This window comes from Notamacropus eugenii, chromosome 5, assembly GCF_028372415.1.
Source record: "Notamacropus eugenii isolate mMacEug1 chromosome 5, mMacEug1.pri_v2, whole genome shotgun sequence".
NCBI lineage: Eukaryota > Metazoa > Chordata > Mammalia > Diprotodontia > Macropodidae > Notamacropus > Notamacropus eugenii.
Window position 1 is genome coordinate 70,918,756 of NC_092876.1, and position 27,438 is coordinate 70,946,193.

The 27,438-nt window shown below is 40.3% G+C and overlaps 1 long non-coding RNA gene across 1 annotated transcript; it reads right to left on the minus strand.

The window, feature by feature from the left end:
- Nucleotides 1–250: 250 nt before the first annotated feature.
- Nucleotides 251–27,117, minus strand: LOC140508599 (uncharacterized). The gene is made up of 4 exons (XR_011968472.1): nt 26,612–27,117; nt 16,627–16,725; nt 905–1,017; nt 251–364 (listed from the first exon to the last, which is right to left on the minus strand). It is a non-coding gene; the product is annotated as an uncharacterized lncRNA (long non-coding RNA).
- Between the last annotated feature and the right edge of the window lie 321 nt (nt 27,118–27,438).

Consider the following 27,438-nt stretch of genomic DNA (forward strand, 5'->3'; position numbering starts at 1 on the left):
GAACATGAATGATATTTGGGAGGGTGGTGGTAGTGGTGGGGAAGGTCACCAAGAAAACATCAGCCACAGGCCAAATTTCTCATCTCAATAAAGTTTTTATGAGAAAGGTGTGCATGTGCACTGAGGCTATCCTTGATGAAAATATTAGAAAGAAACAAGCAGGCATAGGTAGACGATTTTTCACAGTAGATTGCATCTTCACAGTCGCACAATTGACTTTGAGGTGCCCAGAATATACAATCACGTTGTGTTTATTGTTTGTTGATTCCAAAAACAGCATTTTACTAGGTAGAACCATTAGCTTGGAGACTTTGGGTCTTCTCTCCTCCAACAAGGTGTCTCCTATGAGTCCTTCAGAATCCCTCTAAAGACATAACCAGAGAGATAACCCTTTTTTTAAAAAATATTGATGGATTTCGTTTTCTGTCATTTCTGGATATAGCCTTCATGCCTCACTAACTCGGCAAATCCTGGGAATAAATCCTCCCTTGTAACAAAGAAAACAGTTAATAAGACCAACTGATTCAGTGACCACATCTGGCAGTGTATACAACATTATTCCTCTATGTCTCCTACCATGAGAAGAGAGGTTTTTTATTTTATGTTTTTATTGATATTTTCTATTTTTGACATCACTGTAGTTATTCCAAGTATCCCTCCCTCTCTTTCTCCCAGAGAACAATCCCATATAAATAGTATATTCTAGAAAGAATAAAAAAATCAGCATTACTGATTCATACATTGAAAAAAGTGTAAAAACGTGTGAAATACGTAATATTTGTGGACCTTTCATCTCCATTAAGGAGTAGGTTGAGGGTATCTTTTCATATCTTTTCATTTGAGTCCTGCTTGACTTTTATCATTTAATTATATATGCTTTTGATTTTTGGTGCGCCATTCTTACCATTTACATTGTCGTAGTGACTGTGTGCATTTTCTTGGCTCTGCTGACTTCACTCTGCGTCAGTTTGCATAGGTCTTTCCATGCTTGTTTGTATTCATCCTTCACATAGTTTCCTACAGCACAATAATATTCCATTACGTGTACTAATCACAATTTGTTTAGCCATTCTCTATTTGATCTACTTTGTTTCCAATGCTTGGCTTTCACAAAAAGTGATACCATAAATACTTTGAAATATATGAGAACTTTTTCTCATAGATGATTTCTTTGGTGTCTAAGTCTAGTAATGAAGTTTCTGGTTTAAAAACATTTTAGTTTTGGATATTTTAGTCACTTTGCATAATTCAAAATTATTTTTCAAAATGGTTGCATCATTTTATAGCTCCACCAACTATGTATGTGCACCTGTCATTTGTTTGCTGATTTGCAGAGAGTGAGGTAAAACCTCAAGATTGTTTTGATTTGCATTTCTTTTTATTAGTGTCTTGAAGCATTCCTTCATGTGGTTGTAAATATCTGGCTATTCTTTCGAGAATTGTTTGTTCATAGCCTTTGACCATTTATCTCTTGGGGAATGGTTATGTCATCTATGTTTATGAATTTTTTTCTCTATTTGGATATGAACCTCTTAGTGGAAAAATTTAATACAAAGATTTTTTTTCCTATTTGGCCACTTTCTTTCTTGTCCTAAATGCATTAATGTTGTCTGTGCAGAAGCTTTTCAGTTATCACATTATCTACGTTATATTTTGTTGATTTGCCTCTCTCTCTGGTTAAGAGTATATCTCCTATGCATAGCTTTGAGAATTATATGATCTATTTCTCTTCTAATTCTTATAGTATAATCTTTAATATTTTAATTTAATAAATCAATAATCTAATATTAAGGTTGTGTATCCATTTAGTACATATTGTGAAATACTGTGTGAGGTGGTGGTCTAAGGAAGGAGTGTGCTGTGTCATCTCAATTTTCTAAGTAACATGACTAGTTACAGTTTGACTTTTTTCAGTAGTTTATTTTTAATAATTATAAGATTTAATTAATTGTACATATTTTTCTTTTACTTCTTTTACCCCATACCACTTCATTCAAATTATCCCATGTATCTGTGAATTCCTCACAGTCATCACTTTTTTATAGCAAAATAATGTTCTGTTACATTCAGTTACCATAGTTTCTTTAGCCAGAGGGCTATATATATTATAGCCAAAGGGCCATAATTGATGGACTTCCATTCTGCTTCAAATTGCTTGTAACCACAAAAGTGCTACTGTGAATATTTTGATATATACTGGACCTTTCTTTCCCAAGGATAATTTTGTTTATTAAACCTCTAACTATTAATATCAAGAAAGACTTAAAACAGAGAGACAGCTCACCAAAGGCCTTTCCCATGGCATGGAATTTAAGTAGAAGAAAATCATATAAATAGTGACATTCTCCAGATGCTCCTGTTTATGGACAACATTGTGCTGATTACAACAAACCTCAGAATACTTCAGGGCCTTCCTAGTGAAATATGCAGGTACTTAAGGGATATAGGTCTAAAAGTATGCATAGAAAAAATTAAGTGGATGAGAATGCTTATTTTCCATATTATGACAAACATTTAGATGAACAGTTCTTAGTCATGTTTGTCCATCTTTATATCCATCTATCTTGTATTGGCATCGCATGTAGACAATGAACTGGACCCAGAATTGAACAGAGAGAAAAGCAGACTGGACTAGATGTGAGAAACTACATAATGTTCTCAATGATTATGTGTTGATATAAATTAAATGAATTAAAAAGTATCTATGGAGTGCTTATGATATGATAAATACTGTGCTAAGCTCATGTTTTCAATTGCTCAATATTACTCGTCTCTTCCTGATGCTACATGGCTACAGACATTGATAAGTGCTGTTGGGGGTGGGTCCACATCCTGTTTAGGTTGGGACAAAATGGGACAATCACAGTTCATTGACTAGTTAACAAAAGGAGGTTTACTTAGTCTTTACATAGAAAAGATATTCAATAAGGTACAAAAACATTTACTTTGGGGAGGTACAGCACCATTCCCTCTCCCCTTGTGAGCAAAGCAAGGTATTGGGACTAAATCTGAAGGACACCAATGCTGTGTAGGTGGGCACTCAGGTGACCAGGAAACCATGTCACTATCATCAGTATAAGGAAGTTTCATCTGAGGAGACAAAGCTTGAGCCTAGTCCAGTCCAGATATTGTCATTTTTTTTTTTTTTTTTAGGGAAAAGCTAGGCTGATGCATATTGCTGGGAGTGAAGCAACATTCATATGTTGACCCTGTCACATATGAATATATAATTACCATAAAGATTTTATCTACAAAAGGGTTGAACAGGGAAGTTTCTTTATCACTTTGCTGAGGACTTTACAGGAAGGTGAGTCTTTGTTGGGGTTCTGACTGTACTTTTCTGTGAAGGGATGTGCCTACTTGACTCAGTCTGGACTCAGTGTAGATTTATTGGGCTTGCATTAATTGGCTCAGATAATTATAGGAGAAGCTATCTCTTTGCCTACCTGTTGAAATCCTGTGTTCTAACAGAAACTACCTTCCTCAAATGTCACCTCTTTTACTAAGTCTTCCCTGATCTCCAAATCATTAATGACCCTTACTTTCCAGGGACCTCACATAGCACTAAGTTTTAAGCTCTTCTGAAGAATTTTCTGTAATCATAGATTTATAAGATCAAAGTTCTAGAGGGATTCAGAAATCATCTAATTCAATCCTTTATTTTATAGTTAAGGAAACTGAGGCCCAGAGATGTTGTCACTTGCTGAAGGTCACACAAATGGTAAGCCTCAGAGATAGGATTTGAGCCCATGTCCTCTAACTTCTAGCAGGGGCTGTCTCGAGCACTGACTAGAGGTAGTCTTGGAGCCAGGAAGACCTGGCAAGGTTAAATTCCTGACTGATACCTTCTGACTGTGGGAAAGCCACTAACCTCTCACTGTAGCTCTAACCAATTCTCTATTACTGCAGAGAAGGTGCTGGCTTATATTGGTAGGGGGAGTTTCCTCATATGAGAATCCCATATATCAAATGAAATCACAGACCCAATAGCAATTCCAGTCTTCTAACTCCAGAGCCAGTGTCCCTTTCATGTATCATAGCTTCCTATGAGACTGTGCATGTCATAACGCTAAGATTGAGGTTTATTTAATATTTATGTCTTTCCTCCAACTCAGATGGAGGGAGCAGCATGAAAAAAGGCACAGAGGGGGCCAGTTGTTTAGTTTATGTATCCTAGGGGTTAGTGACTGGTTCAGTGTGGTTGGATGGTGCAGTATATAGAGGATATCCTTATGAGTTAAATCTGGAAAAGTAAGGCTTCATCTCATGGAAAACCTTGGATGCCAAACAAAGGAGACCAAATTTTACCAAGTAAGCATTAATTAAGCAGCTAAAAGATTTGAAGCAAAGCAGGGGCATATTCCTGGGCTCAGTTGGCATCCAGCCCAATCTTCACCTTCTCCATCTCCAATTCTTATTTCTTGACAGGTAAGGGTAAATCTGTCAGCTTTGAGTGGGCAGAATTATTACCAGTGAATGGGAGTTGTAAAGAGATGAATTTGGGCTTCATATGGGAAAAACTTCTAAATAATGAAAAATATTCCAAAGGGGAATAGGCTATCTTCATTGGAGGTCTTTAAGCAGACTTTGATGACCACTTGTAAGATATATTGTAGCAGAATTTTTTTTCAAAAATATGGATTGGCTTCTGGAGAGTGATTTGGAACTATGCCTAAAGGACAATCAAACTGTGCATACCCTTCGATCCAGCCATACCACTACTTGGTCTGTATCACAAAGAGATCAAAGAAAATGATGAAGAACCCACATGTACAAAAATATTTATAGCAGCTCTTTTTATGATGGCAAAGAATTGGAAATTGATGCCCATCAATTTTGGGATGGGTGAACAAGTTGTGGTATATGAATGTAATGGAACACTATTGCGCTATAAGAAATGATGAGCAGGCAGACTTCAGAAAAACCTGGAAAGACTTACATGAACTAATGCTGAGTGAAATGAGCAGAACCAGGAGAACATTGCAACATTGAAACAGCAACTTGGTGTGATGACCAACTTTGACAGACTTAGCTCTTCTCTGCAATGCAAGGATCTAAGACAACTCCAGAAGGCTCGTGATGAAAAACACTATCCACTTCCAGAGAAAGAACTATGGAGTCTGAATGCAGATTGAAGTTTATTATTTTCACTTTCCTTCTTTTTCATGTTTTTTTCCTCTTGTTCTGTTTCTTCTTTCACAACCTGACTAATGTAGAAAAAATAGATGTATGGATTGGATGAAATAGCTGCTGAAGTCCTATCCAACTCTGAAAGTCTGTGGTCAGATTGTGCTGGCTGATTAAAGGGAGTATTCATTGTAGATTGAATTCTTGTTTTTATTTTGCTCCTTTTTCATCATCTTACCCTTTTCAGAGGACAGAGCAGAGTAGCAGAACAAAGGATAAGCCCAGATTCTGAGGACTGAGGGTGGAAAGAACCTGTCTTAAAGCATAGTTGCTTTCTGACACTTAACCTGGGGGCTGCTAATGGTCACCTTGAGGTAGAGGGTCACATGTGGACTGTGAGGAGGAGGGGAAGGTAGCAGAGGAGGAGAAGGAGGAAAGAAGGGGGAGGAGGAGGATATCATGGCACCCTGGGTTCCTAGACTTGAAGTCTCTGGACTGAACCCTAGTGAGGCAATGGCAAGGATGCTTATGCTCTCAATCACATGCTAGCTGTTGAGAGGGGAAGTGAATGGTCTAAGTGATGGGAGTTACTGGACCGCAGCTTCAGGGGGAGCTGGACTAGATGGACCAATCATCAAGGTTTGCTTGAACTCTCAAATTCTGTGAATCTGAGTGTTAAATTTCTGGACACCAGCCTCCTGCATTGAAAAGGGGGAAGGTTCCTCAATAAGATCCAGGAACCCACCATTTTGGCAAGGGAAATGAAGTTTTCATTGTAGTAGTACCAGTCTTAAGACTAACTGGCTAGCAGCACCAAGCTGGATAATTTACAGAAGTCGGCCTTTAGGAGGGAGAGAGATGGAGTTTCTGGGAAATACTAATGTTTTGGAAGAAAGGGCAGATGATACATGGACCCCTAAATTTGAAAGGAGCTGAAATAAAGCTGTTATGATTTGGAGAACAAAAGGTTCAGACTTTGCTTTCCTACTATTGCTACATGTTATTTTTATAGTGTAAGGCAGCTGGGTGGTGCAGTGAATGGAGCACTGGTCCTTGAGTCAGGAAGACCTGAGTTTAAATCTAGTCTCAGGCACTTACTAGATCTGGGACCCTGGGCAAGCCATTTAACTTCTGTTTGGCTCAGCCTTCTCAATTGTATAATGAGGATAATACTAGAACCCACCAAAATAAATAAATAAATGAACAAACAAACGAACGAATGAATAAATGAATGAATGAATGAATAATGTCAGGATTGTTATGATGATCAAATGTGATATTTGTAAAGCCCTTAACACAGTGCCTGTAGATGTCAGGCAAACCCTTCCCTCTCCTCCCCTCCAGTTTCCTTCTCTTCCCTTCCTGAGGTTACCTATTTGGTAGCCCCAAGTATATTCCCCTTCTGAGGATGCCTAAACCCCCCAGAATAGTACACCATCACTGGAGGCCTCTGAATTTCTAAAGATGAAGAAAGACTCAAAACAACATCTGGGGTGGGATTGGGGGTAGGAATTTCCTAGTCTGCTTGTCTAGCAGCTCCAAATGTGTTTCTGCTTCCAAGAGAAGTCCAAGCCCTTAGGATGGTATCACAAAGTAAGATGCCAATATGGCTCTCTGGGGAAAAAACAAAAACCAATCAAATAAAAAGTCTCACTGGATTTAGGCATTACTTCCATTGTAATACTAAGGTTTTTTTTTTCTTCTCCCCTCTCCCGGGGAATCCACACTGAGATTGTGAGACTATGAGTACTGAGGACATTAAGGCCCCTGGAGACTCACTGCAGAGGTAGGAGAAATGTACTGATTACTTGTAGGCTACTTCAAATCTTCTCTGTGGTTTACACTTATTCTGTTGGGTGAAATAAAGCCTATATCCTGAGTTTGAAATATGCATTGTTAACCATTAGGTCTTGTATAGGAGCCCAGGATGCTTTTATTCACATCTGTGGAGAGCTAGACATTGAGTACTATTCTGAGATTTCCAGAGGCCCTGCTGGGTGGGGATAATACAAGCCCAAGAGAGATGTGATTTGGTGGGGAGGAAGGGGGAGAGATGAAACTGAGATTGAACCTGATCTGTGTAAACCCAGCACATAAGATGCTGGGCCCCAAGGTTAGGAAGTGGGGAGAGGGATTGGTAGTTACCGATTTTTTTTATCATTTTCTTATAGCTTTATCATCAACAAATCAAAATTGCAGCTGACCCAAAGGGCAATGGAGATACACACAGTGGTTGTAAATAGGCTTCAGCATATTGCTGATGATGACTTGCACATAGGAAGTATTGTAAAAATATTATCCAAAGAATGTATGATTGGAAAAAGGAGGTTGACCAATTGTGGGTCAAGATCAAGGTGTGATGAAGTGAATGTAATCAGAAGACTCCAACATGATAGCATCAATACTGTGAGAGTCTTAGGAACACTGATCAACCCAATGACCACAACTGCAAAGGATTCTTGAGGAAACATGCTACTCACTTCCAGATAAAGAGCTGATAGACTCAAAGTACAGACTGAAGTATATTTTCTTTTCTTTCTTTTTTTTGTTACATGACTAATGTGGAAATTTGTTTTGTTGTGACAATATGTATTTATAACAGGTTCTGTTTTTCTCGACATTTTAATAGGTAGAGGAAGGAGAGAATTTGGAACTAAAAAGAATCTAGGTTTCTAAAATATAAAATAAAAAATTAAATTAAATTAAAAAAATCAAGGGATGACATATAGATGGAGGGCTTCCATTACACGATAAAAAAGTTTGTAAAGCCCAACTTCAGTGGTTTTGTTGATTTCTCTTGTGAGGAGGATTTGTCGTAATATGTACTTGAGATTTGCATGGCATGAGAAAGTGTGGATTGGTGGTGATCCAGGCTGGTGGAGCATGAAGATTCATACTCAGTTGGGTAAGACATGGCAACCAAGGCCTTGTCCTCTTCCTTAGAGTAAAGGAAACAAAAATTTATTGATACTGTATTTCTTACTAAATGCCAAGCACTGTGCTAAGCACTGGGGATAAATTAAAGCAAAAAGAAAGATGCTCCCTGCCTTTCAAAAGCTTAAATCCTAATGGGGGAGGACCATGCACAAAACTAAGCTGAAAGAAGAGAGGGAGGAGGATGAAGATACCCAGGGAGCATGATTTTGAAGTCCAGAAAATCAAAAATAGGGCTAAGAGGAGTTTGAAGCCAAGCCAGCTTGTGCCCCTTCACAAAATAGTGGCTCCAAGAGGAATCCCCCAATGGGAGAAGTGGGACAGGTCTTGCAGAGGGATACTCCAGGGAAAGCGGCTTGTTGGGTGGTAGGGCACTTATGGGGTGAGGAGGCTCTAGGCAGTGATGGAAGTTCCAGGATGAGACAGCACTGGAGCAAGCATGAGTTTGGGGTCCAAAAGGGTCTGAAAAGGGCCTGGAAAGGGGAATAATTTGGTTACAAATATCATGTAGAGTCAGGAGATACCTCAGAGTAGCACTTTCAGATTTGTCATTCTTTGTAACTTGATTAATTCAGGCCAGATTCTCAGTTTCCTCTATTCCTCAGATTTCCTTGATACACTGATTAGGGGGTCTCAATGTAGGGATTTCCTGGTAAGGGAACATAATCCCAGGGAGGCACATGAAGGCCGACAAGAGTGAAAAACGTTGGGATAGGTAGAAAGTTCCCTAGGTTATAAAGAATTCTGCTTGAGTTTCTATCTGTGAAATTCAATAAAATCCAATTCGATCCAATCCAATTCAATCCAATTCACATTTGTCAAGTGTCTACTATGTTAGGTCACACTTGCCTTCTAGTTGTTCTTTACCCATAAAGTTCTATCTCTTGCCTCCATGACTGTGTTTTGACTAACCCACACCCATAGAATGACATTTCTTTTCCCTTCCCATTTTATAATTTTTAACTTTTTTCAAAGCTCAACTTAAATACTATCTCTTATGAAAAGTCTTTCTTGATCCCTCTTAGAAGTTAGTGTCCTCCCCCTCCTTCAAAAAGCACCCTTACCTTTGCTTTGTATACTTACATGTACGTACATGAGAATGTAAACTCCTTGAGGATAGGGTCTATTTCATTTTTGTCTTGCTATCTCCAGCCTCTAATGGAATAAATGTTCGATGATTGGTTGATTATAGAGCATTATTCTAGGAATTAGGGAAGATGCTTAGTCCCTCATAAGGGGATTTCAAAGAGCTTACTTCAGGTCTTGAAGAAAGATGCATCACAAGCCTGATTAGAGACCTAGATGAGACAGTGAATTCCTTGGTGTGGATTCTCTCCCCATTGGTGCAGCTCATCTATGCCTTCTCAACTTGTAGGATCTTAGGTCATTTTTAGAGTAGCTACATTATATAATAATAATTGACGGTTAGGTGTTGTTGGCTGTCGTTCTTGGCATCATTTACACTGTGTCTGTGACTTATCAGACCAATATGAGCTTAGAAGGCTCTACCACTGGTCGGGCACATGTGAACATGTGGGGTGGATTCTTGACATTTGCTCATCTTGTGCTTCTTTTGAGCTACTTAAATTCTGTTTTGCTCATAGAGCACAGAACTTTCTTTAATACGGGCACACCATGCTGAGAGGCCCTGTGCTAGTGTCTCCCATGTCACAAAATCAATTCCAAAGTTTTTAAGAAAGACCTTGAGAGTGTCCTTGTATCGCTTCTGACCACCATGTGAATGCTTGCCCTGTGTGAGTTCTCCATAAAATAGCATTTTTGGCAATCATACTTTTTGCATTCAAACAACATGGCCAGCCCATCAGAGTTGTGCTCTGTGCAGAAGAGTTTGAATGCTCTGCGGTTTAGGTCAAGCAAAAACCTCAGTGTCTGGTACCTTATCCTGCCAGGTGATCTTTAGAATCTTCCTAAGACAATTCAAATAAAAATGGTTGTAACTGACATACACAGGAAGGCCTGCTGTACAGGTTCTTAGATCTGCCTTTCTAAAAGGAAAGCAACTTTTGAGGGGTCAATAATCATTTTAATCAAGCACATATATTATTCACTTAGTCAGCACCTTGAACCTCAGAGAAAATACCAACAGAAATTACAAACAGAAAGACCAGCAGACAGGGCTTCCAACTGTCTGATCATAAGCAATACTTACATAGTTACCAGAGAAAGAAGCGCCAACATCTGGGTTTTCAAAACCAGGGGGTTCCTTAGTGTTTACTCAGAGTTTCATCTGGCACACAAACCTTCTTCCAAAAACTAAGCCCCAAAATACTCTTTCTAGGGCTGGAGGGCATGACCCTTATCACTTGTGTCTCATTAGACATTTGCAAAAGGTGTCTGAACCCTATAAATGGATAGGAAAGATCTTTACTCCCCCCCCCCCCCGCCATTAACCTTACATTATCCTTACAGTGATTCAGTTTCCTAGCATGGCGTTGGTAACTGTCCAGATTTTACAGGCATACAACAATGAGGTCAGCACAAAGGTTCGGCAGACCTTCATTTTGGCAGCCAGTCTGATACCTCTTCTCTCCCATACTTTCCCTTCAGTGCATCCCAAACATTGAGCTAGCTCTGGCAATGTGTACGTCAACTTCATTATCAATGGGTACATCCCAAGAAAGTATATTTGCCAAGGTAAGTGAGCTTGTCAAAAGTATTCAAAACTTCTCCATTTGCTGTAATCAATGGTACCACGTATGAATGGTGTGGTTCTGGGTAATGGAGCCCTTGTGTTTCTTGGTGTATTGATCCATATTTTGTTGCATCCCAACTTCAGAGGCTGTACTGAGTGCACAATCATCTGCAAACAGAAAATCATGCACCAACACTCCCTCCACTTTAGTCTTAGCTTGTTTCTTCTTCAACTTGAAGAATTTACTATCACTGTGGGACCTGACCTTGATGCTGTGTTTGTCCTCATTGATGAGATTTGACAACATGGCTGAAAACATCATGCTAAAAAAGTGTAGGATCAAGCACACATCCTTGTTTCACTCCGCTGGTGATTGGGAAAGTATGAGAGCATCATCCATTATCTAGAACCTGCACAAGTATGCCATCATGAAACTGACAATACTGATGAACTTCTCTGGGCAACCAGATTTCGACATAGTTTTCCATAATCCCTCATGATTTACAGTATTAAATGCCTCGGTTGGATCTACAAACGTTGTGTTCAGACCTCTGTTCTTCTCCTGGCGTTTTCTTGGAGTTGTTGGGCAGCAAACACCATACTGAGTGTTCCTTGGTCCTTTCTGAAGGCATACTGGCTCTCGGTTAGATTACCATCTTCCAGGTGAAGAATTAGCTTATTAAGAAATACTCTGGCAAGAATCTTGCCAGCAATGACTAAGACAGAAACTCCCTTGTGACAATTTATTTTCTTACCTTTATAGAGATGGACAGTGGAGGCATCCTTGAACTCATAGGGGATAACCTCCTTTTGCCATATAACCCAGAAAATTTCAGTCAGCTTTTATATGAGTTTTTGTATGACCCACATTGTAAATCTCAGCTGGAATAGTATCCCCACTAGGTACTTTGCCACATGAAATGCGCCTTATGACATTCAAAATCTCTTCTTCAGTTGGAACTTCAGCTGGGAGGGATTGACTTCAACCTGAGGTAAACAGTCAGTGGTTTCAGCATTGATTGACAATGGTCTTTTGAGAATGCTGTGGAAGTGGTCAGCTCATCTCTCTAGAATGATGTCCTTATCACTAATCAATGTGGCTCTATCAGCACTGAATAGTTAAGATTCACTATAGGTCTTTGTCCCATAAATAGCCAGTAGGGCATCATAAAATAGCTTTGGATTATTGCTATCAGCATAAAACTCAATTTCATCTGCCTTCTTCCTGAGCCAAGAATCCTGCATCTCTCTAAGCTTCACTTGTACTTTACTTTTTGATGGAATTAAATGCTGCCTTCTTAGAGATGGATGGACTATCCCACTGGTAAACCCTGTGGAGTTCTCATTTTTCATTTAGCAGCTTCTGAATTTTCCCATCTTTTTTGTCAAACCAGTCTTGATGTTTGTGAGTGTTTTGACCCAGTCAAGTAAATGCAGTGCTGTACACCAAATCCCTGAAAGTTGCTCACTCCTTTTCTTTTCCACTGTTGCCATCTGTGTGTTGGCCCAACTGTCCCTCCAACTTGGCCACAAATTTCTCCCACTCAGAGAAGCCCCCTAGCCTGTTGACAAAATCTTCTGGTAGTCATTTTACCTTGAGAGTACTACTTTTGTTGAATATGAATATTTAGCTTAAGGAGGAGGAGAAGTCTATGATCAGTACTCTGTGTCACATTGCCTTTGTCACTTTCACATTCTGTCTGTCTCTTCTCCTTATGATCATATAGTCTATTAAATGCCAATGTTTACTGTGAAAGTGCATCCATGAAGTTTTATTGCATTTAGATAAATGGAAGACAGTGTTGGTGATGAGAAGACCATGAGCTACACAAGTCTTCAGTAGGAAGTGACTATTGCTGTTGTTTCCCACTTCATTCCTCCCAAGGACTCCCTGCCATGTGTGGTAGTCTGAGTCTACTGTAGCACTAAAGTCATCCAGAGTTATAAGCTTGTCCTCTTCTGGCACATTGATGATAAGGGTCTCCAGGTCTTCACAAAATTTTCTTTGACTTCATCAGAGTTTGGCATGGTGGGAGCATAGGCACTGATGATGGTGGCATGGAGTTTTCCTTCAAATGGCAATCAGTTTGTCATGAGCCTGTCATTCACTCCTTTTAGGAGACATGCAAGCCTGTTGACTAGATGAGTTTTGATTGCGAAACCTACAACAGCTTCATGACTCTCCTCTTCACTGTGGTCACTCCAGAAAAATGTATATCCAGCTCCAACTTCAGTAAGCTGACCTTCATTTGCCAGCCTTGTCTCACTCAGGGATGCTATTTCGATGTGATACCCATTGAGTTCTCTCACAAGAGGTATTTGTCTTTCAAGTCTACTGGATTTTGTATTGTTTAGAAGTGTGTGCACATTCCATGTACCAATGGTGAATGGAATCATCTTTGCAGAAGTTTTTCTTTTACATTTTGTGTATGTGTGTGTGTGTGTGTGTGTGTGTGTGTGTGTGTGTGTGTGTGTGTGTGTGTGTGTTAACCATAGAGTGGCATCCCCATGTGCTGCAATAATCAGGCCAGAATTGCATAAGCAGACAATTTTAGGGCACCTTTTCTAGCCCCTTCCTCACGCCAGAAGATGAGCAGTGTGGTCCTTAAAAGGCTATTTAGACACCCAGGGAGCTGCGAAATCCCACTGCTGCTTCTAGTGAAAAGACGACCCGATGGCCTGGGCCACCTGCGTGAAGGGTTGTAATATGATATAACAATAACACTATTTTGTTATTATAATAATAGTAATATAACAATAATTGTAACCATAAGAAAGGCCAAAGATCTTTCTCTAGGGTCTTTTTAATTTTATTTTAATAAAGAAACTTTTGGCCTATCTGGTTATTTATTCTTGTTCTTGTTACATGACTAATCTAGTTCCTTTTCCATTTATACATGTTCTTGATGCTGCTACTTCTTTCATGCAAAGTTGGTCAAGTATAATAGCCTGCAAGAGCATTAGAGGTGGGATGAGTTACCATCCATTCACACACTGTTTTTCTGCCCCACTTTCCCAACAATCACTCATACTTACAAGAGCCAAGGACAGAGACACCTCTGACACTGGTCATTTGATTCTGGTTACTTGTCTTTAGCCCAAAGGAGACAATTTTGTGTAGTTAAATCTTTGACTGGCTTTTCCCCTGCCTTACGCTTATATATATATACACATGCGCACAACACACACACACACACACACACACACACACATAGAATGTATAATATATGGAGAATATAAAATATGAAATATAAATGTATATATACACATATACACACAATGCACATCTACACATAGAGTATATAATATATAGTAAATACAAAACAGAAAATATATGTGTATATATACATCACACGCATATAGAATATATAGAAAATACAAAATATAGAGAATGTGCATAAATATGCATAAACACGCACATAATATACATACGTATATAGAATATGTAATATATAAATAATGCAAAATACAGAATATACATATATAGTACATATATACCTACAGAGATGTATTGTGTATTAGTGTATATATATGTATATATACACACATAGTTGTATCCTATAGATATCTCTATATGTGACTTAAAAAGCAGCAGAAAGATTGAGTAAGAAGGTATGGGTTCATATTCCACTTTTGACATTACCTGTGTAATTTTGGGCAGTCATAGGCTCATAGTTTTGGAAAGAGAAAGGACTTTAGAGGCTCCTGAGTATAAGCTTTTCATTTTACAGATGGGGAAACTGAGGCAGACAGCGGTTAAAATAACTTGTCCAACATCACATGGCTAGTAAGTATCTGAGGTGGAATTCGAACTCAGAGTCTTTCTATTAACTCCTAGGCAAATAAATTCCCTAGCTGCTCTATCATTCTGTCTCACTCCAGTCTTTGTTAAGCATCTCTTATGTCCCAGGCACTAGAAATACAAAGATACAAAATGAAGCAATCCTTTCCCACACAGAGCTTACATTCTATTTAGGAAGAAATGATGTGTATGAATTAGCATATAAGTAATAAATTCAAAACGAATGCAAAGTAACTGCCTGTAAAGTCGTTAGGGAAGGAAGGCGCGAGCCTTTGGGGGCACCAGGAAAAGTTTCCAGCAGGATACACTGTTTGAGTTTTATCTTAAAGGAAGATGAAGATGAGAAAGGAATGAAATCTAAGCATGGGACACAGCCAGTGCAAAAGCATGGAGGTAGGAGACAAAAGAACCCTGAACAAAGGGAAGGTTGGTTTGAGTGAACCATAGAATAGGGAAAGGGGAGTAATGGATGATGACTCTGGAAAGGCAGATTGAGGCAAGATTAGGGAGGACTCTAAAAGCTAAACGAGGAGATTCTATTTTACCCCGGATGCAATAGGGAGCAATAGGAATTAATTGAGTAGCAGAGCACCTGAAGCACCAGAAGAGCACCTGAGTGATAGATAAGTGTAGCACAAAGTGCTTTGAGATCAGATAAAGAAGGGAATTACTTCCATTCGAGAGGATAGGGGAACCCTTCCTAGAAAAGGTGGCATTTAAGCTGAACCTTGAAGGTATAACTTCCAGATTCTTTCCAAAGCTATTTCTATTATAACATGAAACTTTGGACATTTAAAAAATTAATAGTACTTTTTTCCAATTATGCATAAAAATAGTTTTCAACATTTACCTTTGTAAGATTTTCTGCTCCAAATTTTTCTCCTTTCCTCCCTTCCCTCCCCCCTCCCCAAGACTGCCAGTGATCTGATATAGCTTGTGCATGTACAATCATGTTAAACATATTTCCACATTAGTCATGTCGTGAAAGAAGAATCAGAACAAAAGAGAAAAACCACAAGAAAGAAAAAACCAGTGAAAATAGTCTGCTTCCATCTGCATTCAGGTTCTATAGTTCTTTCTCCGGATGTGGTCAGCATTTTCCATCTTGAGTCTTAAAATTGTCTTGAATCATTGCATAGATGAGAAGAGCTAAGTCTATCAAAGTTAATCACCACACAATGTTGCCTTTACGGTGTACAACGTTCTCCTGGTTAAGCTCACTTCCCTCCACATCAGTTCATGTAAATCTTACTTTGGATATATTTTTAAAAAGACATAAAGGAATGAAGCTGAGATGGTGGAATGGCAGGCAGTGAACCCAATAAAAGCCTAAAATCTAGGATATAGCAACGTGAAGACAAAGGCCCATGCCAAGTCAGAGGTCTAGCTATCGGTATCTCTGTTTTGTACTACCCTTGGGAAGTCTCTTGTTTGGATGTAGATGAGTGGATGAATGAATATATGGATAAATGAATGCATGAGTGAGTGAGTGAATGAAAAAAACACTTGTTAAATGCCGTATCTACCAATTAATAAATATATATTAAGTGCCTGCTATGTTTCAGGCTCTGTGATAAGCTCTTACTATATATATGCCATAGTAAGGCTATGCTAAGTAATTGTGGGAATAACTACAAAAAAGAGACAATTCCTGACTTTAGGGAAGGTCTATTCTAATAGGACAGATAAATCATGTGGAAGAGTGGTAGCCAGTGTAGTGTACTTTGGTTTCGAAAGTTACAGGGATAGTGAGTGGAGATAGGGGACAATAGATAAACACATCTTTGCCATAGCATTGGCAGTATTGAAGTAATTATGATTCCAGACCTAGAAAGTAGGTGTGAAGGGTGATGGTGTGTGCATCTGTGTGTTGGGGTGTGGAGAGCATGGAAGAAGCCACCATGTGATTGAGGAGAAGATGGCGGGGAATGATGTGAAACATGGCTAGAGCTGTAGTGGGCTGGATGAGGCTATCACCAATCAGGGGAGTGTTGTCCCAGGGTGGGAGTTCTGGAAGTGCAAGGGTTATGGATAGTGTTTAATAAGCTACCAATGAAGATTCTTGCAGTATGAGGTGGTGGGGATGATTCCCAGGGAACCACCATCCTACCTTTTCCTTGGTAAGGCTGGCCTTCATTCACACCTGTGTTTTCCTTGTTTAATTGGTTCATGGAGGGAACGATCTGTCATTTCTGCACGTAGGCTGTGGCTGGAGAATAATTATAATAATTAATACTAATAATAATTCTTTATTTCCCTTCAATTTTGCCAAGCTTTATATACACTACTTGCCTCAGCAGCCCGCAAGAGGGAAAGCTTATGTTTACTAGGAAGAGCAGGGGAACCAGCTCTGGGGGGACAAAGGTGGGGAGGCCAGAGATTTCCTTCCCAGAATTTGGTCCTCAGGCCTTTACAATTATAGAAAAATCCATCCCTTTCTTTGCTTTACTGTTACATGATAAACCATCCCTTTCTTTGGGAGTCTCTACAATGGCCCCCATTGACTCTAGGGTCAAATAGAAAGTCCCCCATTTTCCGTTTACAGCCCTTCACAATCTGACCCCAACCAATGTTATTCCACACAATTCCCCTTCCTACACTCTGTGATCTAATCAAACTGGCCTTTGCTCTGTTTCCCACCTATTCCATACCATCTCTAGCCTCTCTGCCTTTGCACTGGCTGTTCCCCAGTGCCTAGAATGCACTCCTTTCTCCCCTTTGCTGGGTAGAAACCCCCTTTTCTTTCAATACTTGTTCAAACACCATCTTCTACATGAAACCTTTCCTATTCTGTCCCTATTCGCTTTGCTTCTTTCCCCCCAAATTACTTTGTATTTTTATATAGATTTTGTATATAAGTACATATATGTATATAAGGAGGTGCGGGTAGATGAGTAGATAGACAAAAGAAACGTAACTGGATATATTAGGTAGAGAGGGACAGACAGGCAAATAGATTGATAGACAGATGTGTGTGTTGTGAGAGAGGAGAGATGGGGGAAGGAAGGGTGAAAAAGAGACAGGAAGAGAGAAGAAGAAGGAGAGAGAGAAAGAGAGAGAGAGAGAGAGAGAGAGACAGAGAGAGAGAGAGAGAGGTGCACTTAGACTTTTGGGACACCCTGTATAAACTCTAGCTTTTTTATTGTCTTATTCAAATTGGGGAAACAACATATATAATACATGTATACACACATTTACATATATACACATGTATGTATGCACACACATATATACACACATATGTATACATACACGAGATAAGTGGAAAGTAAATAGAGTGGATGGTGATAGATACCAGAGGTTGGAGCTTGTTGGCCCATGAAGCTTGACTGACTGTTCTGGTCAAATTGGAAGTTTTTCAATATTAGCTCCCCTGATTCTATACGTATACACTTCTGGGAATGGTAAGTTGTTCTATTTTCACATTAAGATATGAGACAGCATGGCGGAGTGGAGATAGCACCAGACTTGGAGTTGCAAAAACTTTGAGCACAAATCCTGCCTCTGACACTTCATGTCTATGTGACCCTGGGAAAATCACTGAATCTCTCTGAGATTCAATTTTCTCATCCTTAATGGAAGCCCATAGTGTCCAATCCCAGTAGGTTGTTGTGATGATTCCTGCTGTCCTTTAGTCATTTCAGTCATGTCTGACTTTCTGGGACTTCATTTAGGGTTTTCTGGGTCAAGGTACTGGAGTGGTTTGCCACTTCCTTCTCTAGCTCATTTTACAGATGAGGAAACTGAAGCAGGCAGGATTGAGTGACTTGCTCAGGGTCACACAGCTAGTAAGTGTCTGAGGTCTGATTTGAATTCATGTCTTCCTGACTCCAAGTCCAGTGCTCTATCCTCTGTGCCACATAGCTGCCCATAATAATAATAAGAGCTAGCAATTAAGCGATGCTTTAGAATTCATTGTCTCCTTTGATTCTCACAAGAACCCTGGGAGGTAGGTGCTATTATTGGCCCCATTTTATAGATGAGGAAATTGAGGTGGACAGAAGGTAAGTGGAGTGTCTAGGTAGGTGTCCAAGGCTAGAGTTTAACTCAGATCTTCCCAACTTCATGTGCAGGGCTGCATTCATTGGACCATCTTGCTACTTAATATTATCTTTCTCTCCACCTCACTCTTCCTCAAAGGGCCACCATTCCCTTCCCTGAGTCAGATATTCCTGAAAGCTTCTGAGTCCTGTCTCTGAACCCAGGGTGGGGGCAAAGAATTTTCATCTTAGAGCTGAAAGGGCCCTTAAAGGCTAACTCCCTAATTGTGTAGATGAGGCAACTGATGGGTTCATTGTTATATTCAGGGTCACATAGCTACTAAATGTGAGAGTCAGGATTTGAACCCAGATTCTCTGACTCTAAATATAAATATAGAAAAAAATCTATAAAATATAGATAAATATAGAAAGCATTTATTAAGTTCTTACTATGTGCCAAACACTCTGTTTAGCACTGGGATACAATATAAATACAGACAATTAAGAAAGTCACTACTCAAGAATCTCACATCTTAATGAGGGAAGACAAGTAAAGAGGAAGGGAAAAAGGGATTAATTGAGTGGGGGCAAGGCTACTGGCAATAAGAGAAGGCAGAAAAGTTCAGAAAGTGAGCAGTGGAGTGTGGAGTGAAGTAAGCGTGGCCTGGGCCTCTCACAAAATGGCGGTCTGGGCTAAGAGATTCACCAATCAGGAGAGTGGACCTGGGGGTGGAGGCATCTCCAGGGTGGGAAGGCTGTTCAGAAGGAAAATTTCTCCTCCTTTACATTGTACCAACCAGACTGCCAGTCTAACCAGACCTCAGAGCTGGGAGTCTATAAAGAGCTAGTTTTGGAGTTGAAATGTTATTATGTGTATGAATATTAGCGATTGTGCAGATTTGACTTGATTGTAAAATTGTCTCCATTTTGAAATTGCTAACCGGGAAGAAAATCCAATATCACAGGCCCAGAAAACTTTTATCTGAAAGAGAAGTCTAAGGAAAAATCATTTGTTTCTACGACAAACTTTTTTTTTCTTTTTTCAATGACATGCTTTTCTGGCTACCTTTGTTCTCAAGAAGATGGGGATGAAACACTTCCTGAGATACATTCTTCAGATCTGATTGGATCAGAAAAAATACCCTTATTGACAGAACATGCTGTCAGCCCACCCAGCAACAGAGAAGCCCCCCAGAGTCTTGGGCAAAACATCTCTCTTCGCGGGCTCTCTTTACCTAAAATTCTTCTATTAGAAATTCATTCCTTTGGTTTAAGACTTAGTGTCCTGGTAAAATATTGATGATCTGGCAGCAGGTAAGGGTTGGGGGAAGGAAGAAACGCAGTGTGATTGAATAGAGGACAGAGGAATAGATAGAGGATGGGATAGGGAAATGAAAGTCTTGGGAGTACGAAGTTAGTGTGGTGATGGAGTGATGTTGTCAATCATTTATTAAGCACTTACAATGTACCAAGTACTGTGCTGGGTCTACATGATCATTGCTAGGGACAGCCTTGTTGATGAATGGGATAGCTCTCACTAAATGTTTTGAACATGGGACACATCATTGATATGTGTGGGCATGTCTCATATGACAGAGAACCTTGTACCCCGGTGCAAAGCAACAGGTAAGAAATAAGAACTTGTCCACAAGGAGAGGAATGAGTTCACATTTCCCTTGTTCTTAATCAACTGACTTGATTTCTTCCATTTCTTTCTATTCCATTCAATTTATTTTAGATAGGATCTAAATCATCAGCTTTGTCCAGAGGGAAACTGTGGTTCTCGAAAAGCCAGTGGTCCATGACCACAGATGGCCCTGTAGTGAGTGCTGGTGGCAGCATTACGAGGCCATCTTTATTCCTTCATGTGGCCTCCTTTTTCTGTTTCTGGTCTCTTTTCTTCCTTTGTAAGGTCCCTCCCTCCAGCTCCAGCCTGTTCCTTACCAGTGTTAGGGAGCAAGTCTCCTAAACCTTCCACAACTGAGACTCTCCTTGTCTCAGCTCAGGGCATTTTCTCTGACTGTCCTCCATGCCTGCAACACTCTTCCTCCTCAGCTCCACCCACTGGCTTCCCTGTCTTCATCTATATTCCAACTAGTCTGGTGCTGGGAAACAGTTCAGCAGAGACCATGTCTTAGAAGGCTGTGTGGGTTCAACTATGGTGGTACTCAGCAATGACCCTGATCTGTGACCTTCAGCTCCTTGCAGCTGAGGAGGACTGGAAAGAACCCTGGAGCTGGAATCAAAAGATTTAGGTTCAAGTGCTGACTCTACCATTCAGGGCTATAAATAGCCATTTCTTTTTCTTTGGGGCAAGTAGCCAAGAAAAATTGTCCATTGTACTTAATTTAATTTCAAGGATTAGGTGAAAGGGAACCCGGGATACCTAGAAACTGTTGATGTGGACACTATCAAGGGGGTGGAGAGGAATAGGGTTACTTGGTCTGGTAAAAGGAGAGGAAATTGCTATTAGGTAGTTTCCTATTTCAGCTAATTATACTTGCTAATTACATGTGCAAAGTTCAATCGCGTCTATACCATTGAAGGACTGAAAGTATTGCTAGTGCTTTTCTGAATTTCACCGCCCTTGGACAGAACTGTGATTGCCCTACTCTAGTTATATAGCTGTCTTTGCCACAGAGCTTGAGCAAATGCCTTCCCCCTCTTTGGGCTTCCCATTTCCTATCTATGAAATGAGGAAGTTGAACCATGGACTTCTGAGATCGCTGCTAGCTCTCTTATTCTAGGATTTTATTTTACTTTCTAATGAGTCTTTCCAGAATGAATCATTTTTTCCCATCCAGTTCAGAGGGCCTTCTATTTCCTGAACAATTTTTGGAGAATATCATGAAGTGGTGAAAGGAATACTTGGTCTAGAAGTCAGGACACCTGGATTCAAATCTTGATTCTGCTACTGTGAGAGCTGGGGGCAAGTCACTCCCTCTAAATCTTGGTTTCTTCATTTGTCAAAAAAGAGGTTGGATTAAATGATGAGTCTTGGGTCCTTCCCAGCTCTATATTGTGTGATTCAATACTTTCTAATTAATACTAATGAGTATTAAGTATATTAAAGTTATTAATAATTAATACTAATGAGTATATAAGTAAATACCTTAATTAATACTATTGAGGCAGTGCTGGCTGTCTCCTTTTCCACGAGACCATAGAGAGAGCTCTTTTGAGACTGATTCTGGTCTACAGCCTGTGGGAATGGCAGGGTGAGATTTAGCATGCAAGCCGTGTAGCGTGATGGTTTCAGGACACGTCGAGGTTCTAATGTTGTTGAAGGCTCACTGAGCCACAATTAGATAGAAGAGGGGAAAAAAATAACTCAACAAAACCCATCTTTAATTTCCAGCCTCAGCTGCTGCCGCTGCAGCCGCCTATGGCGTTTGAGCCCTGGTAACTTTTTCTTTTACGTTGCTAAATGGAGAGAAAATAATCAATGGGGGTGAGGGTGGGCAGGTGCCTGCTCTTGTGGAGTCCAGGCAGGAGGCAAAATGGTGAAGCAAGGGCCTGATTCTGTGTTTCTTTAGGATCTTCCCCTGCCTTTCTCCCATCAAAGCACATACGATGGTTTGGTAGAAAGAATCCTTTATTGCTTGGAATAGAAACCTGGTTCTTAGTCCTGGCTCTGGTACAAAACTATAACTCTGGACAAGTCATTTTTTTCTGGATTTCAGTTTTCTTATCTGTAAAATGACATTGGATTAGATAGTGTCTAAGGTCCCTTCTATTTGGTTCTCACCCCGTCTTCCACAGAGCTGCTGAAGGGATGACCACTCCACTGCCTCTGTACAATGAACTGTAGAGATTTCCTTTTACCTCCAGGATCCGATACAGACTCTTCTGTTTAGCCTTTAGCATCCTTCACAACCTAGTTTCAACCTACCTTTTAAGGTTTGTCACCCATTCCTCCCTTTCACACACTCAGGGGCTCAGCTGAACTCACCTTCTCCCCTCTTTATCTGAAATGTGATCCCTCTCCACCTCTGCCTCTTACACTCTCCAATTTCCTTCAAAATCCAGCTCAAGCACCTTCCCCCTCTCCCTGTCCCTACATGAGGTCTCTCTGGAGGCTCTCAACTGTTTGTGTAAAGTATTTAATTCAGTACCTGGAATGTTGTTGTTCAGTCCTTTCGGTCTTGAATGCTTTGCTGGAATGCTTTGCCATTTCCTTCTCCAGCTCATTTTACAGATTAGAAATGGAGGCAAACAGGGTGAAGTGACTTGACCAGGGTCTCACAGTTAGGAAGGGTCTGAGGCTGGATTTGAACTCTGAAAAATGAGTCTTTTTGGCTCCAGACCTAGCGCTCTATGCACTGTGCCACCTGGAATATACTAGATGCTTAATAAATGTTTGTTTCCTTCTGTCCCTTCCTCTATCTCCAAATTACTTTGTATTTTACATTTACGTATATGTATACTATGATGTCTCCCGATAAGCTCCTGCAGAGTAAAATGTGTTTGGTTTTTGGTCTTTGTATCTCCAGGGCCTGGCACATAGTAAGAGCTTAATACGTGCTTGTTGATTGATTGACTTCTTGATCGATAAGGGATTTCCCATCTCTAACATTTATTGTTTCATACTACTTACAGCTTTAATAGTCTATCTCCTAAGATTCTTTTCAATTATGACACTGCATTCTAAGGTCCCTTCTACTCCCAATAGCTAGGTAGGGCAGTGGAGTCAGGAAGACCTGAGTTCAAATCCAGCCATAGATACTTACTAACTGTGTGACCCTGGGCAAATCACTTCACTCTGTTTGCCTCATTTTCCTTCTCTGTAAAATGAACTGGAGAAGACAATGTTAAACTACTTTAGTACCTTTGCCAAGAAAAACCCCAGTGGGGTCACTAAGAGCTGGACATGACTGAAATGATCGAACAACAAATGTATACCTTCAGAAGTAGTGGGAGGGTGTAGATGACAACTAGTGAAAATCAGTTGGTAGTTAACCATGGACCAGATTAGAGCAGGGCTTCTGAACCTACAGTCTATGAACTTTTTTTCTAAATAATTTAAAAACTATATTTCAACGTTATTAGTTTCTTTTGCTATGCTCTGTATTTATTTTATCCATTAAAAGACATGACTCTGAGAAAGGGGTCCGTAAGTTTCCCCAGACTGCCAGAGGCATCCTTTATACATCGAAAGATAAGAATTCTCTGTGTAGAGGAGGATCACAGGAGATTGGGCGTGGGACCTAAAAATACCTCCAACGTGGACTGGCTTGTGTTAAGAACCACATGCCTGACCCTACAAAGCCCTACCAGGAGGTGCCAGTGAAGCGGACCATGGGGGCAGGATAGAATGTCCAGGCCTGTCTTATTCCAATGCAAGTGAATTCAACAGGGATTTATTGAGAGCTTATTTGGGATTGGGGTTTTATTCTTTTGGATTGGGCTTGTGATTTCAATGGCCTATGGAACTTCAGCTGGGAAAAGTTCTTCTGTCCATACAAGTGACATCTTCTCTATAAACTTAGAGTCTCAGAGAGTTGTCTAGGGACACAGAAAGGTTAAATGATTTGACCAGTGTCACATAGCCTGTACATATCAGAGCAGGACTTAAATCCAGGTCCTTTTGGCCTTGGATCACCCCTTAGTCTGCTATTCCAGAGGTCTAGAGAGGTAAAGGAGTTCATTCCAAGGTCTAGGACATCTCAATACTCTCTACACTGCTCCACGCTGGCCTCATGGGAGGGCTGAGATTAGGAAGGTTATATGATTGGAGGGATTATGCACCAACCTCAGCCTCTCAGAATAAGGCCCTCTCTAGGGAAGGATATCTGAGTCCTCTTTCCCTATCTCTGAGCTGTTGCCCAGTTGTGGCAACCCATACCCTAGCTTATGGTGGATCTGATTCATTTCAATTCATCTCAACTTAATTTAGTTTATTGCAGTATAATAAGTATTTATGAACCTCCATGCTAAGTGTCAGGCACTGAGGATAAAAAGACAAAAGAAAAACATAAACAGTTGTTGCCTTTAAAAAACATACTGGCGATGGGGGAGAGGGCAGGGGAGGGACCCCCTACAAGCTAGTATAAACAATTACCATACCAGTAGAATTAGCTCGGTTGGAAGGTACCTAATGGGTCAACTTGTGCCTGAAAAGGGACCCCCTCTATATCATACCTGACAAGAAGTCTTTCAACCTTTCCTTGAAGACTGACATTAAGGGCAAAGCTATTCCCTCCCGAGGCAGCCTCTTTAATAGAACAGACCACTAGAGGACTTCTGGCTAGATTAAAAGGCATATTCAGCTTTTCAATGTAAAAACAAAACAAAAAACCTAAAAAATCCCTAAGGTTTTGAGTTGATCTGAGGCTTAATATGAGTCAATAATAATCCTTTTCTCCTTCCCTACTTCTCTCCTCTCCTCTCTTTTCCTTCTTTCCTTCCTTCTTTTCTTCCTTCCTTCCTCCCTCCCTTCTTTCCTTTCTTTTTTCTTCATTCCTTCTTCCTTTTCTTTTCTCCTTCCTTCTTTTTGTTCTTCCTTCTTTATTTCATCTCTTCTTTCTTTTTTCTTCCTTCCTTCTTTCCTTCCCTATTTTTTCCTTCCTTCTTTGCTTCACTCTTCCTTCCCTTCATTTCTTCCTCCTTTTCTTTTCTCCTTCCTTCCTTCTTTTCTTTCCTCCTCCCTCCCTTCATCCTTTCTTTCCTCCATCCCTCCTTTTTTCTTCATTTTTTCCTTCTTTCCTTCCTTCCTTCTCTCCTCTTTTTTCTTCTTTCTTCCATTTTTCCCTTCCTTCCTTTCTGCATTCCTTCCTCCCTCTCTTAATCCTTTCACATTAGATTTTAACCTGGACTATTATTTCCAGCTCTCCATGTCATATTTTAGGAAGGACAGTGACAATTTGGAACCAATCTAGGAGAGAGATGATGCGGATGGGTGAAAGCTAAAACTTTATCTCAGGTTGAGCCCCTGGACAAATATCAATTCTCATTGGTGGTTACAGGCTCTGGAGTAAGACTACTTTGTACAGCTGTGCCAGGTGGAGATGAACAGACCTTGAAATCCATTTTCAGGTTGTTTCTATCTGGTCTATAACTCAAGTAAATTTACATGCAGACTGAATGAAGGTTGTGAGTTCCTTTGGATCAGGGACTATAGCTTATATATCTTTTGAACACCCATGGCATCTATAATACTACTTTTAATTTCATAGACGTAGACTTAAAGAGCTATGGAGGATCTTAGGGCATAGAATTTCAGAGCTAGAAGAGCCCTTAGAACACAAAATGTCAGAGCTAAAGTCCCTTGACTTTAGCACCTACAATTTCAGAGCTAAGAAGGATCTTTTAAGTATAATGCCAGTGCCAGAAGAGACCTTAGATCATAAACTAACAGAGAAGGGAAGGATCTCATGACATAGGACGCTGACCCTTGGAATTTAGAATGTTAGGGCAAAGAATCCATCAACATCAGTCGACAACCATTTATTAGGTACCTACTATGTGCCAGGCACTTTACATTATATTCAATGCGGATGGTAAGCTTCTTGCGTTAGATCCTATTTCACTTCTGCCTTTGTATATTTAGTGACTAACACTGTGCCCAAGACATTATAAGTTAGTGAGACAAACTCTTCACATATTGAGGAACTGAGGTCCAAAGAAGAAGAACGATTTGCCTAAAGACACCCTCCTAACTTCCAGTTCAAGGCTTTTTTCATTAGACCATGGATGCTCAGTGGATGTTTGTTGAATAGACCCATTGGGAAGAGGATGGTTGGTTGGAGGGAGGCTGGCAAGCCTAGACACCATGCCCACAGAATCTCAAGGTTGACTGCCTTTTCAGGAGTCCTCCAGTCCAACCCATCCTGAGATAATTTCCTTGATAAACTTTTATTCAGCCTCTAGCTGAAGACCTCCAATGATGGGGAATCTACAATTTTAGATAATGCTAGCCCACTTTGTTTGTTTGTTATTGCTTTTCCTATGAGATGTCTAAATCTACCTCTTTCCAGTATCCCCCTTTTGCTCTTTTTTCTAACCTCTGGGGCCAGGAGGAACCTCTCATTTTAAGAAGCATGCCTCTCCCAATATAGCCTAAATTCACATTAGCCTTTTGGGCTGCCATATCATATCAACACATATTGAACTTACGATCCACTGAAATCTTTAGATTTTTTTTCAGATGAGCTGCTGTCTTGCTGTGCCTCTTCCATCTCATAGCTGTGAAGCAGATTTTTTTTATATCAAGTATAAGGCTTTAAATTTATCCCTATTCAATTTCGTCCTATTAGATTTGGCCCATCGTTCCAACCAGCCGAGATCTTTGTGGGTTCTGACTGTGTCATCTAACACATTAGCTCTCTTTTCCTGCTTCCTGGAAACTGCCCCAGCCTCCTCTTGACAGGAAGCAAGCCAGCTACCCCTGTGCTGTAAAGTTATAAAGTCATAAATTCTGCCTCAGGAATCTATCGGTGGTGATGATGAAGGCTTGAGATGGAAATTTTGGCTTTGGGGCCTAAGGTTTGGGTTCTTTTCCTTTGATAAGGATGCGGGCTCTACAAGGGTAGGGGGAATTATTTTCTCATCTCTGTTCCCAGGGATCATCTGAGTTGTCCTTTTCGAACCCCCCACATGGCCTGTCAAAGGAAGAAACTGAATCAGAGCTGAAATCAAACTAACTAGGAGAGGGAAGGTCGCCATGGCAACAAGTGTTTGCCTGGTTGCCTGGGAAACACTCATCCACCCTCTTGGAGGGGGCATCCTGTTCAGAGCCAATCAGGGATAGGTGGGATGCTCAGACTGGCAGCAGGCTAAGGTGGTTAGTATAGGGGAGAGTTGGGGGTCATGGGGAAGGAGAGGGAAATTAAAGGAAGAAACCCTGGATCATAGGAAAGGGGCCAGTCTGGAGACACATTTTTTTAAATTTGTAAGATCTTAGAGCTGAAGAAGATCTTATAGATACAGTCCAACTGCCCCCA